The sequence below is a fragment of the Nannospalax galili genome, unplaced genomic scaffold (genome assembly GCF_000622305.1).
Source record: "Nannospalax galili isolate Female #2095 unplaced genomic scaffold, S.galili_v1.0 scaffold140, whole genome shotgun sequence".
NCBI classification, from domain to species: domain Eukaryota; kingdom Metazoa; phylum Chordata; class Mammalia; order Rodentia; family Spalacidae; genus Nannospalax; species Nannospalax galili.
In genome coordinates this window covers 12215527-12222368 of record NW_008352267.1, presented here as the reverse complement: position 1 = coordinate 12222368, position 6842 = coordinate 12215527, and the positions used below count along the sequence as shown (strand labels likewise).

The window sequence follows — 6842 nt, the reverse complement described above, 5'->3', positions numbered from 1 at the left end:
AGTCTATAGGGTGCAGGCTGTGAGTTACTGGGAGGAGAGTTGATTGAAATTGGATACTAGGTGGTGACAGCAGGGACCGAAGGTGGGAGTACATAGGCATTCAGACAGTTCAGCTGGGTACAGTTTTCTGTGTTGGTCTATCAAAGAGTTTCATATGACATCAGATAATGTAAACTAGATTCACATTAACAATTTCAGAGGACAGCTATTGGAGTCAATGTTCTCCTATTTTCACTAGGCTTGTAAGGAAAAAGCCTTTTTCCCTGAGCCATCTCACTGGCCCCTAGATTTCTGTCTGAATTTGGGGGAGCGGGATTGTGGATTCATTTATCTACTAACCATGAATAATTCCTCTAATAATAAGGCTTCCTAGCCTATGCTAAAATTGACTAGGAAAACTCATTTGTGAATAAGATTATGAACCTGTTCTTAGGCACAATAAATGAAGCTTCGTGAGTGGAGAGATCTCAGCCTGCAGCAGGGAGGAAGAGCTATTCTGGCCCCTGTTTCTCCTTGAACTGGGATTTCCTTGCCATTTGTGCTGGGTAGTTTTGGTTGTCAACTTGACACACCTGGGTAGAGGGAGCCTCAATTGGGGAATTTCTTTCATTGGACTGGTCTGTGACCACCTCTGTGGGGCATTTTCCTGATTGTTGAGTGATGTGGGAGGGCCCAACCCACTGTGGGTGGTACCATCCCTGGGCAGGTCCTTCTGTATTGAATAAGAATGCAGGTTAAGCACTGACCAGGGGAGCAAGCCAGTAAGCAGCGTTCCTTCATGGCCTGTACTTCAGCTCCTGTCTACAGGTTCATGCCCTGAGTTTCTACTTTGGGCCTCATTGATGAATTGTGACTGGGGAGATGTAAGCCAAACAAACCCTTTCCTCTCCATTAGTATTGGTCAGACTGTTTAGTCACAGCAGTGGAGAAACAAACTAGAACATCCTCCATAGCATTTGATTCCCCTGAATTCAAGGGAACAGGCTCATGTATCTGTCAAAGGGAAGGAAATTTAAAGAATCTCCAAGTCACTAAAAATGGACTTTGAAAGTTAAATAAACCGTTGAGGCCTGGAGAAATGGCTCAGCAGTTAAGAGCACTGACTACTCTTGCAGAGGACCCAGGGTTGATTCCCAACACCCACATAGTGACTACAAACCATCCTTAACTCCAGTTCCAGGGGAATCCAAATCCTTCCTCTGACCTCCACGGCATTGCATGGCACAGGTGCACTCACATACATGCAGGCAATACACACATACACATAAAATGAAAATAATAAGTAAAATATTAAAAAAATAAAAAGGTTGTTGTCTATTAAACATGTGAAAACAAGTTAACATTTATCAGGATCTTGGTATATGCTGGGAACTATGTGGCTGTTTTGTTTTATTTTTACAGAGTAACTGTGTAATCCTGGCTAATTTGGTAGGCCATGGAATTGAAAGAAATCTGCCTGCCTCTGCCTCAAGTGCTGGGATTAAAGGTGGGTACCACCATGCCTGGCTCATGTGTCATTTTAAAAAAATATTTTATTATTATTATTATTATTTTATCATTATTTTTAAAATTTTTAATAACTAAATGATTAGAAGAAGCATTTCATTACAGCTTTAACATATTCAGTAACACTCCAGAACAAGAGTACCTCTCTTTCACAAGTGGGTGCAAGTTTCTAGGTTCACAGTTGAGTTAATACAGTTATACAATATTGAACTCAGTATAAGCCCTGTAACATAAAATTGAATGAGTTTTTTTATGTGTCATTTGTTGCAGACTGAGGTAAGTTTCTATTATTTCATTTACTATAATATTTTTATAATTTTTTGAGAATTTTATACAATGTATTTTGATCATATTTATCCCTGACTTGCTTGCTCCCCTAACTCCTTCCTTATACCTCTCACCTCCCCACCCCCTTCTAACTTCTTGTCTTCTTTTTTAGATTACCCACAGAGCCCATATGTTACCCATACAATGTGGGGCCATACACTTGAGCATAGTCAACCTGCCAGGAGCTACACTGTTAAGGAAAACTGACTCTTCCTTTCCCAGAGGTCATTAACAGTCAATAACTCCTCAGTTAGGGGAAGGGAGTCCCGACCCTCTTCCCTTGAGGTAAGCTTTATGATGATCTTTTTGAAATAGGGTTTCACTTTGTAGCCCAGACTGGCTTCATGCTCATAGCAATTGCACTGTAATTGAAGCAACATTATACCTGCAGCAAGTGGCAGAGTTGAGACTTGAATTTGGGCAGTCTAAAGTCAATGTTTGGGCCAACAAAATTGTTCAGTAAGTAGGGTGCTTGACAACAAGCCCAATGGCCCAAGTTTGATCCCCAGAACCCACACAGTGGAAGGCAGAAACTGACTGCCACAAGTGGCCTTCTGAATTTCCACAGTGTCATGCCACTAGATTTATGGACCATTGTTAGCTGCTATGTGGGTGCTGGAAATTAAACCAGGGTCCTCTGGAAGAACAGCAAGTATTCTTAATCACCGAACTGTGGGTCTCTCCCTCCCCTCAAGGGCCGTTGGCCACTGATCCACGAGGACAAAGGGAGCAGAAGTGATGAATGGGGTCAGGATGGCCATTGAGCACAATGGAAAAGACTTTCTGGGGAGTCAGATTCAGTGATACAGCTCCGTTTATTCAGTGGGGCTCAGGAAAAATATAGTGTGGAGGCAGCAGCCAAAGCTTCAGTTGATAGGTGCTCATAGTATGCTTTATTTACATGTGGTAGGGGGATCCTATCATCCGACTATAGGACAATGCCTAATTATCATATAAAAAAAACTGGGGGCAGTTTTATTGCAAGTAACTATGCCAAAGGTCATGTTCTAAATAAGGTCAGCCATCCGTTTGCTTGGTGTCACTTTCCACGTAAGTCAGGCAGAGAGCAGGAGCCCCCCGCCCACCCCCCCCATAAGAAAGGGAGCCCTTTCATATAGCACCGAGTTCCTTAGAGCTATCTGGACATGGTGGACTACAACCCTAGCAGCAGGGTTCCCCAACACTGAATCATCTCTCCAGCTCCTAAAAATACTCTTGTTACATAGCTCTAGATGGCTTTGAGCTCATGACCTTCTTGCTTTATCCTCCCAAGTGCTGAGGTTGCAGGCATGCATCTCTACAGGCAACCAATCTTTACTTTTTTGGGGGTAAGCTTTATTTTATTTTTATTTATGTGTATGTCTGCGTGAGTGTCTGCCATGTGTGTGTATGTCCATGGAACCCAGAAGAAGGTACAGGATAGCCTGGAGCTAGAGGTACAGGTAGTTATGAGCCACCCAATCTGGGTGCTGGGAACCAAAGTAGGGTCCTCTGGATGAGCAGCAAGCGCACTTAACCACTCAGAAATCTGCCTCACACCCCCATTCTTTACTTTAACAATAGGATTAAAATCAACAAAAAGGATTTAAACAAAAGCCAACAAAAGAATGATTTTAAAGAATGAAAACTAGCCCAGTGTGGTAGCACACGCCTGTAGTCCCAGCACTTGGGAGGCAGAGGCAGGCGGATCTCTGTGAGTTCAAGGCCAGCCTGGTCTACATAGTGAGTTCCAGGACATCTGGGGCTACAGGGAGATCCTGCTTCAAAAAGACAAAAAAAAAAAAAAAAAGATTGAAAACTAACTTCAAACTTTATTCCAGGGGCTGGAGAGAGATGGCTCAACAAAGAGCACTTGCTGCTCTTGCAGAGGACTGAGTTTGGTTCCCAGACTACACATTGGGCTCCAGAGAATCCAAAGTCCTTGTCTGTTTTCCACAGGTACCTGCATTCATTTGCACAGACCCACACACATAATTAAAATAAAAGAAGTCTTAAAACAAACAAGCCTTGTTCCAATGTTTTGTAATATTAAAGTTTGGACAGTATGACTTAAACATGTTTCTTCTTTTAGCTGAGCGTGGTAGCACAAGCCTTTAGTCTCAGGGCTCAGGAGGCAAAGGCAGGTGTTTCTCTGAGATCTAGGCCAGCTTGGTCTACATAGCAAGTTTCAGGTCAGCTGGGGCTTCGGGGAGATTCTGTCTCAAAAAACCCAAAAATCAAATCAAACCAAAACAAAAATATATCTATTTTGTATAATTGTGGGCTTTTTGTGCAGGTGCATACTCTTGGGGAACCCCTTTGCCATCACATGCATATATTACTGCCTGTGTTAAATTATAGTAATTGCAACTAATATAATCAATTTCAAGTCACTCCGTTTTATAGAAGGGATATTTAGTATGGGGCTATTACATTGTTAACATATGCCATTCATCATTTTGCAGAAATGGATAGAATAATCATTGATTCAGTAGTCTAGTTAAACACACTGATAAAGCAAATGTACGTTGTACCAAACGTAACACCTTTAGCTAGGTAGGTTAGTGGAGTGCGCCTGAAATCGCAGCACCCAGGGTGCTGAAGCAGAACAGGAATGAATTTGAACTCAGCAACTCTGGGTAGCAGCATTGTTTTCCCAAACACTAGGTGTTTGCAACTGGATTAGAAATGGGATGTTTTATTTTATTTTATTTTATTTTATTTATTTATTTTTAATTTCTTAAATTTTTTATTTTTTTGGTCTTTTTTGAGACAGGGTTTCCCTATAGCCTTTTATTTTGTATGTATATGTGTATACATGTGTGTTTGCATGTGTGTGGACTCACGGGTATATGTGCTTGAGTATGCATGTCCATGTGGAGGCCTGAAGTTGAAGTTGGGTATTTGCCTCAATTGATCTCCACTTTATTTACTGAGGAAGGGTCCATTGCTGAACCTGGAACTCACCGATTCCCACTAGTCTAGCTAGCCAAATTGCCCCAGGGAGCCTCTGGCTCTACTTCGAGTGCTGGGATTACAGGTGGCTGCCACACCTGCCCAGCTTTTACCTAAATACTGGGGATGATAACCCTCATCCTCACACTTGCCGAAGAGTGTTTTTTCCACTGAACCATCTCCTCAGCTCCAGAAATAAGAGGTTTTAAGATTTAATTAATTAATTTATTTCAGTGCATTTTTGTGACTATATGCCCACATGTGTGTGCATACCTGTGTCCACACAGAAGCCAGAAGAGGGCATCAGGTGTTCTCCTCTGTCACTATTTCTCTGAGGTAGAGCCTCTCTCTTAACTTGAGGTTTGTTTTTTCTCAGCTATGCTTGAAGCCAGCAAGCCCAGTGTCCCCTGTCCTCTCTCTACTTCCCTTGGGACTGGGATTACAGGCGTGTGCTAGATACCTGGGTTGCTACATGGGTTCTGGGATCCAAATACTGGTCCTTATGATTGTGTGGCAAATGTTCTTAACATTGAGCCATTTCTCTAGCCCCAAGAAATGGGGTGTTTTAAAGACCACAACAGATTATGCCTCTTCCTCTTTCCTAGTCCCTAGCTGCAGACATTGCATGGTGTAGGCATATCTTCTCATAATCTTTTTTCCTCTGTGTATGAAAGGAAATGAGAAGACACACTTGCAAATGGGACTTATCTAAGGATATTTTATTTTTTTTTAGAATCCCAGTAGGAGGATTTATTCAATAATCTCCAGTGAAGCATGCTCTCTCTTCCTTGGAAGCCCGTGAACCTGGTTTGCTTATCAGATTCCCGTTCTTGACTTCCCAAGCATATTTGGTTGCATTTCATGGGATGGAGTATCTGGGGTGACCCAGGGGAAGCTGGAAGGTAAAACTGCTCTCCTTTTCAGAGCTGGCCCTCCTTCAGGCCTCCTGAAGGGAATGTTCCCACGTGGCTTCTCACATGGTGGAACAGAGCTCCTTTGCCAGCAGCCTCAGTCGGCTGCCGACAATGAGAACAGAAGAGGGGTTGAAGAGTCACCTTAGCTACCTAGATAGGCCCTCCTGCTCCAAGGGCCCCACAGTGTCTTGGAGGAAGTTAGGAGAGTCAGGAGGGCTCTGATCTTTAAAAGCAAAGGTACACAAAGTTCAGAAAAATAGGAAAAGGATAATTTGTGATTAATGTTTGATTCAGTGAAATAAAGTGTATGTCCCTGTATTTGAGATTGCCCAGCAAGTGGGCATTAGGCTGCCCTTTCCTTCTGAGTCTGGGAACATGCTGGGGTTTCTCTCAGAGGCTGAGTCACCTTTCCAGGCTGGACCATGGGTTCATTCACTGTCTTGGCATTATCTTTTAGCTTGTTCAAGGAGACAGGGAAAAGATACATTATTAAACTGTCTGCTTGAAAGGGAAAAAGAAAAACTGGTAACTGAATTAGAGAACTAATTTACTTTTCATTACATTTATTTATTATTGTGTATATGCATGTCTGTGTGTATGTATGTGTGCATATGGTCAGACAACTTGCAGGAAGGAGTAAGTTCTCTTTTTCAACCCTGTGGGTCCTGGGGATCAAACTCAAGTTATCAGGCTTATTAGCAAGCAAGCTCCTTTACTGCTGTACCATCTTGCCAGTCCAAAAACTAATTTTATTTTTTAATGTTTAAAAAAACTTTATTGGGAATTTCATACATTCATATAAGGTGTTTTGATCAAATCCATGCCCACTCTTTCCTCTCCAACACCTCCCATATTTCCCCATCACTTTTTTCTGACAACTTCATGTTTTTCCTTTGTTTTTTTTTTTTTTTAAATGGGGCTTTTTGCTGCTCTAACATTATGCCTCTGAAGAGGTAACCCTAAAACCTTTTAGAGATTAGATAAGAGCTTCCAAATACTTTTGTCATTTTTGGCCTTTGGAACAGAGTACGTTGCTAAGAGGCCCAAGGACATTTTGACTTTTAGCCAAGAAACTGACTACTTTTCTTTGGGGTCTTTTTTACCCTAACTGCCTAGTCAGTTCCTACCTCCTATTCTTATCACACCATCCTCTGAAGAGGT

The 6842-nt window shown here is 42.1% G+C and overlaps 1 long non-coding RNA gene across 1 annotated transcript; it reads left to right on the top strand.

Moving 5' to 3' along the window:
* Nucleotides 1–1399: 1399 nt before the first annotated feature.
* Nucleotides 1400–3934, top strand: LOC115066967. Its single transcript, XR_003846407.1, has 3 exons — nucleotides 1400–1486; nucleotides 1946–2118; nucleotides 3654–3934. It is a non-coding gene; the product is annotated as an uncharacterized LOC115066967 (long non-coding RNA).
* Nucleotides 3935–6842: the final 2908 nt, after the last annotated feature.